General features: G+C 41.7%; 1 long non-coding RNA gene across 2 annotated transcripts; it reads right to left on the bottom strand.

Annotated features, from left to right (window-relative positions):
* Window positions 1-645: 645 nt before the first annotated feature.
* On the bottom strand, window positions 646-10,012 carry LOC310683674. 2 transcript variants are annotated; one of them, XR_014514486.1, is made up of 3 exons: window positions 9,455-10,012; window positions 1,744-1,948; window positions 646-754 (listed from the first exon to the last, which is right to left on the bottom strand). It is a non-coding gene; the product is annotated as an uncharacterized lncRNA (long non-coding RNA). The 2 variants fall into 2 exon arrangements; XR_014514487.1 differs by lacking the exon at window positions 646-754 and adding an exon at window positions 1,349-1,411.
* Window positions 10,013-11,947: the final 1,935 nt, after the last annotated feature.

Consider the following 11,947-nt stretch of genomic DNA (forward strand, 5'->3'; position numbering starts at 1 on the left):
CAAACCATGGTTTAGAAGACTGGAACATTGTGTTTATATTGGCTAGTCACTTACACATCATGAAAGAAGAGTGGAGAGAGAGAGAGAGAGAGAGAGAGAGATGACAAAAGGGGGCACAGATTTGCATATGCTAAAGTATATATGCATATGTACATTAAGAAAATACTATAATTTAAATCAGCAAAGGCAAACCCTGGCCCTTCAGATTTTGCTGAACTACAATTCCCAACGTTCCTAATGTTTATGCTGGCTGGGGTTTGCTGTATAGATAGACAATCCCTGGAGATCAATAAAAGTGAGTCTGGGGACAGATTATAGTCACCCATTCCCAGCCACTCAAGGGAGATGAAAGTGGTAACTGGGGTTTGCAGGGCTTTAAAAATGTTTTAAAACCTTATAAATAGTGTTTGGCCAGGAGTGGCAGTAGGGCAAAAGAAATAACGTCTGTTGTGGGAAAGTTTCTTGCCTGTTTCTGAGCTAATTCATCTCCATAACCCCCATTCGAAAATGAAAAATCAGATATTAATATTAGATTAGTTTTCAACCACCAATGAAGAAAGATTCACCTTGGTTTATCAACTTGAGTTCTCATAGGGTGATTGTTTAGGCGTAAATTCTAGAAGTTGTTCCAAAAGTCTCAGATTTGCTGGCTCAAAACAGTGGGAAGATCGGAATCCAGAGATAGCTTGAAAAGTAGATTTCAAGAAATGTCGCTTTTATACTCAGCAAGGCACTTTGCAGTCTTCTTTCTCTTCTTCACACAGGCACAGAAGGAGAGAAAGAAAGAAACCAAAGATGGCAGGGGAAGAGATAAGCCTTCTTGACATTGCATGGATTTCATCGCTGGCTCATGTACTCACACAGGCAGTGAATCATACTGATAATTACAATAAGATCATGTTGAAAATAAATTCCCTCCGTTTTTAAGGAAGTGCAGATTTTGGAATTAGCTTACTGACTTCTAATGTTGTGCTACAAATAATTCCCCTAAATCAAATTTTAATTCCCTTTCTGCCATACCAGTTCTGTGTTGATTTAATTTTTTGCAGTCAGCTTAGCTATTTCCTTTGCTGTTTGTGCTAATAACTCTTTTTAATCATATTTGTTTGTGACTCCAGAGCCTAACGACACCCCCGATACTTCATGCCCCCTCCCTTCAACAACGAAGTCTTTCCACAATGAATCTTGCAATCGTGTCTATTTTTGAAAAGAGGTAGAGCTCCGCCAGTCAACATCACCATGACTGGAGACAACCTGCGGGGTCCCCAAGGAGGACAGACGGAAAGGCCCACCATCACCAGAGACCTCAGTAGCAGCTGCCCTTTCCTCAATCAAGGGGAAAGCAGCAGGGGCGAGTCCTCAATCAAGCAGGGTAAGACCTTCCCGGGTCATTACACAGGTGTCCTATTCCCTGCAGAGAAGAACAAGGCTTCTTTAAGCTATTGGATAGTCGATCGAGGTGTCATCTTTTAAAGAGAAAGTAACTTTGCTCTTTCTTCAGTGTCTGCCTGCCATGCTTGGTTGCCTGTCCTTCCTCCCCTGCCCCTTTGGCAAGCCTGACTTACATATGTTCCCTTGTAATGGATGCGCATGCATAATTTTCCCTATCCCTTCTCGGTATTTTGATAATTTCATGCAACCATTTCCATTCAGTTTCTTCCTCACCTGCCCAGCATGGCTGACCCAAAGGTGTGTGTGTGCTCTTCAAAAAGATCAGAACTTTTTTTTTAAAAAAAGGAGTACCTTAAAAGAAGTAAAAACAATATTGGTTAGGCAGGATGAATCTGGGACGGAAGAGGTCAAAAGGTGGGTCAAATAGATGATGGTGATGACGACGACGACGGTGATGACGACTGGCATTTTTATGCTGCTTTTCTGCCGATAAAAGACTCTCAAAGCAGATTACTGATATCAGGGAGAAGACAATCACTAGCCTCAGGTTCACAATCTAAGAGACATGAAACAAAGGGGGGAGAGAGAATATCAGGGAGAAAAACAAACTCAGACAGTGAACAGAAGCAAAGGCATATTTTCCAGAGGATCAAAAAAATTGTTGCTTTTTCAGCAGAGCTGCTGTAGAGGCCCTTCAGTCTCCTCTTTCCTCTCATAGGCTGCTGTAGATGACAACTTAGGAAGGAGCCTAATGCAGTTTGTCTCTTAAGCAGATCTGATGCAGTGCCATCATTGCCTGTCCTGATGTTTTCCCATGAGTGTTTCTTCTTCTCATCCCAACCACTAAACTCCAGATCCCAAACCTGAAGAGACTCCAGCTATCTAAGCAGAAGGGGGCCAGGCTGTGGGTCAGACTCTCCTAGAATTACTTAAGTTGATTTTATGTGGCTGCTGCTTTAGTGGGATCAGAGACGAGGACCTGAATGAACAGGGAGCAGACAGGGCTGTTTCCTGGCCACTGAGATTCGACTCCTGTTCCTCTCCCCCCAAACTTCTGATGGTTGTAAAATCCTAGCCCTCAGAATCCCCAGTTTTTCCAGAAACAGTTCTGGGTAAGTTGCTAAGATACTATCTTGTGTTTAAGCCAAGCTAGTACTGTTTACGAGCTCATTCAGAATGTGAATCACAGCAAGATATGCATTGTTCTCTCTCTCTCTCTCTCTCTCTCTCTCTCTCTCTCTCTCCAGCCTCCCATCTAAACTTTCCTTATTCTTCTTCCCACCTCTTCTGACCACAATGTCCACTGCCCTAGTTGATTTGTTCTGGAATTAAACCAACGAATATGGGATTCTAATATGGAATCACTAGAAACCCAAGCCAAATGTTGACATTAAAACACTTGTGATCTCTTGAAGCATGCCACGAGGTTCATTATTACAGGTCTTTATAGCATTTAATAAATATTTATCTCTTCTGAAACTGTTACAGACGCCTTTTAAATTTTTCATTTATGAAGATCTAATGAACACTTAATGTTTTTAATAAATGACTAATCAATCGTTATATTATTAGAGAGTCCAAAAGATCAGGGGACTGCTTATAACTATATTTTATAACCATATATTGATGAGCTTATAACCATAACACAGTTCTGTAACATGCCTATATGCACCTATTAATCACAATGCCGCAAGGGACCATCTTCCCTGCCCAGGCTGTATTGATATACAGCACCACTCCACAGGTGTGAGTTGGCTAAGCGGGAGGAACAACGTGGCTCAGAAGCTAAGTCAGCACCTTTCATCTCTTTCAGAAGTCTTCAAGACAAGCAACCCAATTATGTAAAGTAATAGAAAGATTAGACCCTAAGGGTGCAGTCCAGAGAAATTTAGGCCCACTCAAATCCCGCTAATTCCAACAAGACTAAAGTGTGCCTAATGTTCAAATGATTGTGCTGTAAGACTGCAATCTAAAACCGATTAAGACACAGTGCATGGACTCCAGCTCATTTAGCACCATTGATTCCATGTGACCATTGACTTCAGTGGGATTAAATTAGTCTAAATCCAAATGTTCCAGTTTTCCTGGTTTGCGGATAGAGTTGCCAAGCTGAAATTCTGCAGCCAATGATTCTAGGAGAGTCCCACAGCAGGGACAGCTTCAAAGTCACAGAATAAAGATTTAAGATACTAATGATAATTGAAATGTTATGCTCATCTGAATGGCTGCTTCTCAAGTTGTTCTTTCACTGCCTTGAGTCTAACATAGCAAAGGAAGCATTTTCATGGGATTCCATCCCAGAAGGCATTTTTGGGGATTCCACAATGCAATGAGAATTCCGCCATGATTTCTGCCTGCTGTATACATGGATGAGGAACCAGCAGAGGTCATTCCAATCTAGAAGAAACCTCTGGAGCATCTGATTGACAGCCCCAGTTCTTATTCCCAATTGTAGCTGGCCTTCCTCTGGCCAGCATAGCTCTTGTGATGTGCTCAGATACATATCGTTGTGCACAAACCTTAGGGCAATCTGACATGTAGGACCCCATCGTATCAACGTGATTTCCAGTGCTGTTTCTCTTCATTGATAACATCTGCTAAAATGTCACAAAGACTCTGTGAGGTAACCCTGTGAAGAGTTGACATTAAAAATTCCCCAAGACTGAATCCTTTGTTTTCTAAAGCCACTACAGGCAACTCCCAATTTATGCAGGGGTTACCTTGCAAGGTACCGCACATTTAAGTGAAATTGCGTATATTTGAAACGCCATTGAAAAAACCTGCAAACACCCCATTCTGCCCCCCACCCTGCCCCGTTCTGCCCCTTTTTGTGATGCTTTTGTGATGTTTGGGGGTCACTTCCAGGTTCGACGTGATGCATGCATGGTCAAACACATATTGGATGTGCCTGAAATTGTACACAGTTTGTTCCAAGAGACATATAACTGTGTTCTGAAGTGTTTGGAAAAAACATTTACGTCGAGATATTGCCCAGAGTTGGATGGGAGGCTAGCCTTGAATCCCCAAAGTTTCTTTTTTAAAGAGCCCCACCAAAAACAATGGGGATACTGCAGAATAAACAACTAAGGATCTTTAACGTCAATAGAATTAGTTTTAGAAGTCAAAGACCAGCTTGCTTGTAGAATTCTTGCCTCCTGCCCTCTGCTGGTGTTTTCAGACAATTCACACAAACAACTCCATGCTTACTCCTAAACAACTTCTTAGACACAGAACACCTGCTCTGAGACAAATCCCCAGGCTGCTGCTCTTTTCTGCCTGCCTCTCTCTCTTTATATATATATATATATGCATAAACACAATTAACAAGGGCTGGAAAGGCAGATGGGAGATTGGCTTTGTTATAATGATCAGGGAGGGGTGCTTCCATTTTATTTCTTTGATCTTCCCCCACTCTTCAAGCGTCACTTCTCCACAGGCTAGGTATACAGCCTTGTCATATGTCTTTGCAGCGTCTCATAGGAATAGGGCTGTTATGATTTCTACCCTTAACACTATTAGTATGGAATATTAAATATTCCATACAGTTGCAGTCTATAAGTCGGCAAGGAACGAAACATAAGAAACAAATCATGTGCCAGCCTTCTAGAAGAGAGAGGGTTACAAAATGATGCCACGAAAACCATCAGGTCATTAGAAACCATGCACAGTTTCCAATGTGAGCTTTAACAGACTTAAAATAGAACCAAGAAAGCATTTTCTTTGGTTGATTAGCCAAACTAATCACTCACAGTTCTAATCTTATTGAAGTTTGTGTGATTTGCATTTTTTGCTTAATGATTTTGGTATATAACCCAGGATTTATGTTAATGGCAGGGACCTGCACCACGCAAATCATTATCGCCATTAGAATTTATCTTACGGCATGAACTTGCAGTACTTATCCTGTCACACTTTCATTTTATTAGAAAAGTTTGCAGAGTTAGAAGTCATTTAAAGTCATTTAATTGTTAAATGTTAATTAAAAATGCAATGGGTAATAGATTTTGACTGAGCACAGACGCAGTTCTATTGCTGCCATCAAGCATGTGAACTAAAAATACGATATGATTGGCCAAAGTGTATTCATTTTCCGGGAGAGTAGTAACCAGGCCACAGGCCACTTTCCCCTCAACATTACTCCCTCCTCCCTCTCCATCAGCACAAGGGGCAAAAAGCAAAACTATTTTTCTAGAAGCGGAAGTGCTTAAGCTGCGTTATAATAGGAATAACCTCAGCCAAGGATATTTCTTTGTGAATTAATGACCGACTGGAGTTAATGGTCATTGGCTTCACCTTAGGCCCTCAATTAAACCCTGAACCTTGGTTGGTATCACTTAATTGACTTAGTTTCATTTCATTTCAGCATTTCTAAACAGCCTGCCTGGAATCACCCTGACAGAGTTGCGCGGCCTCTGTAGATGTGGTCTGACATACCCTCCGTCCTCCTGCCTGGACACTTCGTTTTGTTTTGACATGGTTGCACAATGCCCTGTCCGTGCATCGGCGCAGATAACAGCAGATGACCGAGGCTAAATCTAGCCCAAGAGTGACTAGAAATGGGAGTGTAGCAAAGGATGCAATGTAGTCGAAATGAAAGACTTAAGCTCCATTGCTTTGAATGAGAAAAGAAGGCTTCAGTGCAATTACATGAGAGTAAGAGCCATTAAATCTCATGTGGCCTATTTCTGAGTAGACATGCATAAGATGCACATTTCTCTATAATGGAGACTTGGGGGTGAGTGGTTGCCAGATCCGAGAATCAAAATTTTTATCTGCTGCAGACAGGATTGCATCCCCTCTGAAAGAAAGAAAAAAAGTAGTTTGGGGGTGCTCCTGGAATGATACTACTGCCATTAGAGGTTCAGATTACCTCAGTGGAGAGGAGCACCCATGGCCAGCTTTGGTTGCTAAGCCAACAGTAGCCTTTCTTGAACAGGGACAGTTTGGCCACTGTGTTCCATACACTGGTAACCTCATGGCATTCTGTGTGGGACAATCCTTGGTCATGATTTGGGAGCTGTAGCTAGTGCAGAATTTGGTGGCTAGGGAGGATACAGACTGGGGGATCTGGCCACACCTATTACACTGGTCTTCAATGAACTGCACTGTCTACCAATTAGTAATGGAGTCATGTTGTTATTAACATATAAAGCAGGGAATCTCAGACCCAGAGGTACAATGCAGCCCTCCAAGCCTTCCTTTCCCTTCCCTCTTCTGTTCCCTCTTCCCTTCCCTTCCTTTTTGCCTTCTCTTCATTTCATAGTTTTTATTCATTTTCATCTTTAAACTGTTTGACGTGGTTGCACTGAGTTATCTTGGTTTAGATTAGAGCACACGACATGCAACAATTACATCAAATGAAAAATAAAACAATAAGCACTCCAATAAATGTTTCTGACTATATTAACAAAGTTGTGTCAACTTATATATAGCAAAATTATTATTACAGATATGAAATGACGTATAGCAACGTCTGTTGCTTAGATTGGTGACCCTAAAGCAGGGGTCAGCAAACTTTTTCAGCAGGGGGCCGGTCCACTGTCCCTCAGACCTTGTGGGGGGGCCGGACTATATTTTTTGGGGGGGATTTGAACGAATTCCTATGCCCCACAAATCACCCAGAGATGCATTTTAAATAAAAGCACACATTCTACTCATGTAAAAACTCTTTGATTCCTGGACTATCTGTGGGCCGGATTTAGAAGGTGATTGGGCCAGATCTGGCCTCGGGGCCTTAGTTTGCCTACCCATGCTCTAAAGCAAAAGGTATTTTGTATCAATAACAATGATAATTTAAATTATAATTTAAATTTAAACTATGTACTTCATGTCCCTCCAAGCCTCTCTAGCTGGCCCAAGGGACTCGGCCACACCTCTCCCAGGTCAAACCCCTTACTAGTCTTGCTTCAAACCCTCGTTTAGTACTTTTGGCGGGCTGGAAAGTTTTCTTGAACTCGGAATGCCTCTTCCTGACTTGGATGGAGGATATAGAGGGGCATGTCCGCATGTGTAGAAAATGACCTATTGTACAAATTCACATTAACTGCTCCACTCACTTTTGCTTCTGGCTCCTCCTGCCACTTGCGTGTGTTGCCAAAAGATTGCCCAGAAGAAAATGTGGTCATTGGGCTGATAAAGGCTCCCCACATTGGATATAAAATAGGTGTTACCATGGAGAAGGACCACTTCTGTGTTGCTGCTAGTTGGCAGACTGCAAGTTGAGGCCCAGTCAACCAAGTCTCATTCAACGTTCGCCTTTTGCCATCTGGGAAGCTCTAGCTCCCCATTTGTGGAATGCTGTCCCCAGGGAGGTTCAGCTGACACCTTCACCTTTAGGCACCAAGCAAAAACTTTCCATTTCAACCAGGCCTTTAGCTGATTGACATCCAATGCCCATTTAAATGTGTTGTGGGAGGGCGGGTTATTAGTTTGCTTCTGTTCTTATTTTTATTATGTATTTTGTGTTTTTCATATTGTAATCATGTTGTGAACTGCCCTGAGATCCACAGATGAAGGGTATTTAATTAATTTAATTAATAAATTAAGTAATTATTATTATTATTATTATTATTATCTGTAGCATGTTTCAGAGACTGAAAAACAGTATTTTTTTATGATTGATCTCTGGATAGTACTGCTTGTTATTTGTATAATTTTATAGCCTGTGTATATATATATTTAAACTCCAGCTTTTACATTTGCAATTGTAAATACGAGTATTTATTAAATAATTACATTTGTTGACTACTTATATAATTTGTATATATGCATTGAGCCTGCAGTATGTTCTAGAGTCCTTGTCTCCTTGCTAATTTAGAATCCTTGACCCCTAATTGCAAACCACTTTGAGATATTTCTTATATAGTAAGCTGCCCCTGAGTTGACTAAGTAAATAAAACACATTAATTTTCTGATACTGTTATCAAGAGGGTTAAGTACATGTTAACTCTCTCAAATGGCTATCAATGGTGCGTAACAAGTTTAACTTTGGCTCGGTTGCACCCGAAAGGGTGGCCTAAACATTAGAACTACCCTATCTCATGTTATAAAGCAGGATATGGGATTGCAGTTTGTGATAAAACATGCAAAACTCAAACACTTCCAGGAAATGGATATTACAGTGGTGCCTCGCAAGACGAAAAGAATCCGTTCCGTGAGTCTCTTCGTCTAGCGTTTTTTCGTCTTGCGAAGCAAGCCCATTAGCGGATTAGCGGATTAGCGCTATTAGTGGTTTAGCGGCTATTAGCGGCTATTAAAGGTTTAAGGGATTAGCGGATTAGCTGCTAAAAGGCTATTAGCAGTTTAGTGCCTTAGAAAAAGGGGGTGGGGAGCGAAAAAAAATCACAGCAACTCGCAAGACATTTTCGTCTGGCGAAGCAAGCCCATAGGAAATTCGTTTTGCGAAGCACCTCCAAAACGGAAAACCCTTTTGTCTAGCGGGTTTTCCGTCTTGCGAGGCATTCGTCTTGCGGGGCACCACTGTATTGCTTATTACAACAGCTCAAGGCTTCAGCCACCAGAGAAAGGAGCTAACTTTCCAAATATCTTTCAGGTCCAGTCTATAAATTTCCAGTTTTCAATAAAAATGAATTGATCTCTAGCCCTTTTATTTAAGGTGGGTGCAGGAACATCCCCATCCCCGTGGGCCAGATCCTTATCTCCTCCCATCCTGCAGGCCAACTTTGACATGGGTGAGGCTATCCACCTGCCAATCATTGGATGCCATCAATGCCACCCAGTGATTGATGGGTGGGTGGTCCCACCCACCTGTGAAAGTTGATCAATAGGGTGGGGAGAGACAACTGCTTTGCCTGCTGGGAAAGTGCTGGTGAAGCAGCACCATGTCCTTGCCTCTGCCCTGTTCCAGTTCAGTGAAGGGGCAGGGCTTGAAGCACCATAGACAGCTCTGAGTGAGCAACTTGCCCAAACAAAGGCTAAAGGTCAACGGCCTTTTCAACCTCTGCCTCCAGTCCACCTCTCCTAGCTTCCTCCACTCATTTGTGAGAACTGCAATCCTTAAAGGACCAAGCCTTTGGTCTCTTGATGGGCAGGTCTATGCTACCTGGGCTCTTGTCTTGTGTGCTCCTTGCACTTCTGGAATCACAATGTAGGCTGGCAGGCACACCTGAGGCTCAGAGGAAGATGCTTGAGAGACCTGAGTACGGTGGGATCTGGTCCAAGGTGCCTCTGATGTAGTGGCCCTCTGGTCACTAAGCTCAGAATATGGCTCCTTAGCTGGTGACTCCGCAGCTTCTGGAATCTTGATCACTGCTTGATTCAGGAGTCATGACAGCCTCTGCCAATTCCAGCCACTGAGAACTGAATGTGTGTGTATTTTTGCATAGTGTTGCCCCTGATCTGCATTGCTTTGCTATGATAGTGGGTTGATTGAAAAACAGTTGGTTACAGTTGTTTTATTAAATATCAAGCAGCTGCATTCGCTGTATTCTTTTCCGCAACTGCAGAAAAACATTCTCGTTTAAACAAGCCTACCCAGGTGCTTAGAAAGCTGATGTGACTTTCAACCCGATTTAATACTTTTAACTTTTTGGATGTTTTAAACAGTTGCAATTTCTTCTTGATAATTTTCTAGTTTTATCTTTTTGTAAACAGCTTTGAGTTTTTTTTCTACAACCAAGCAGTGTATAATTTTAATGAAATAAATAAATTAAACACAATAAACTAATGCCTATTATATTTTTATTATGTTGCAATTAACATTATTTTCCCTCCCATTTTTCCATCAACTTAATAGCATCGATTGAATGAATGTAAAGCCTGATTTAGCTTTGCAGAAATGCTTGCACACTCCCCAGTCTCAAACTTTTCTCCTTCAGTACAGCCAAACTGGGAGAGGAGAGGGGAGATAGGAGCATGTGAGTCCAAGCTTCACACAGTCTTGTTCCTGTAAGAGTAAACACGATTCAGCACTCCCAGTGTGATGATTGCCTTAAGTCAGGAGTCTTAAGGAGTCTCTTTAAAGTTCCCCATAGGTCTCAAATAAATCTGCCCATATCATGTCTTTCCAAACATAGGGCATACATTTCAATATTGTCAGGATTGCACCAAAAATTATTGGACCAAACTGAAACAGTTAAGGCTTCAAAATGAGTCCACCCCCTGTAATATGGAAAAGTTTAGAGGGGACTTTTGAATCTCTTTGATCAAGCTTTGAAATAATTTTACTGGATTACCATTGTACTAAAAGCATAATTTATAGTAGCTGACCTAAGCTGCTCTTTGTATAAAAGCCATATATTAAACAATGGCAGGAAAGCAAAAAATGCAACAGGAACTGAATCTGCTCTGTTTATTATTTAGCTCATAATTGCATCTTCCTTATTTAATCTTTTGAATTCTGGCATGGTCTTAATAATAAGGGTTCAAATAATGTTTACTATACACAGGAGGGAAAGCCTTGAGTAATACACCCTGTACCTTCAAACTTTGTGCAGCATGTGACCTTTCCTTAACCCAAGAAGGCCTGTTTTATAAAGATCGTACTAGATAGCTCCCCTATAAAGCGTAATTTGCTGCCAAGCACCACTCTTAGCCATCTTTGTTAACATTTCTGCATACGATTTTTTAAAAAATCTTTTCCCACAGCAGTTCCAAAAAGCCAAGGTTGGCACAAGCCTATCCACTGGCTACTTCTGAGCAAGTTAACCAGAACGAGAATCTACAGTGTAGATGATTGCATTTACAGCAGGTATCTTCAACCTATCTTCAACCCACTTTTAACCCAAACATGTGTTTCGGGATGCATTTCGAATTATTATTTTTTAACCATATATTTGCATGGAGGTAGTGCTCCTGTTGTGACCCACTTTGAATTAGGCTGTAACCCACTAGTGGCTCCCGACCTACCGGCGGAAGACCAGTGATTTGCAGTGATCTCTGCCCTTAGCAATATGGATCAAGCTCACCCATTCTGGAGCCTAATTTCAAAACACAAGAATACAGACAAGGGCCTACAGCTCTCCTAAGGATGTTGCTTTATCCAGTACAATGGGTGCTGGTGACACATTTTTTTTTGTCAGGGTGATGGAAGGGCATAATGGGAGACAAACTAGAAACCTGCTGCCAAAGATTTGGCTGATTAGTTCAAATTGTTATGTGAAATTTAGCTGCTACATGTTTCCAACAGATGCATTGCCTCTAGTTAGGGTTGCCAGATCAGATGACTGCAGTAGGTTTATTGCCACCACTGAGAGAATCCTCCTGTCACGGTATATAGTCTCAAGTTCACAACCCTTTTCTTCCCTGGGCTCTTTGGCCCATAATTCTCAGCAGTGCTTTTTTCTAAAAAAAATGTTTAAGGGTACTCTCATTTTGACTCAAGAAAGTCACCATTTTATAGTTCAAATCAGGAAAAATAAATACAGTGGTACCTCTGGTTACGAACTTAATTTGTTCTGGAGGTCCGTTCTTAAACCATTCTTAACTTGAGGTACCACTTTAGCTAATGGGGGCTCCCTCTGCCGCCGCGCTGCTGGTGTGCGATTTCTGTTCTCATCCTGAGGTAAAGTTCTTAACCCAAGGTACTACTTCCAGG

Source organism: Podarcis tiliguerta (assembly GCF_965153285.1).
Source record: "Podarcis tiliguerta genome assembly, chromosome: 1".
NCBI lineage: Eukaryota > Metazoa > Chordata > Lepidosauria > Squamata > Lacertidae > Podarcis > Podarcis tiliguerta.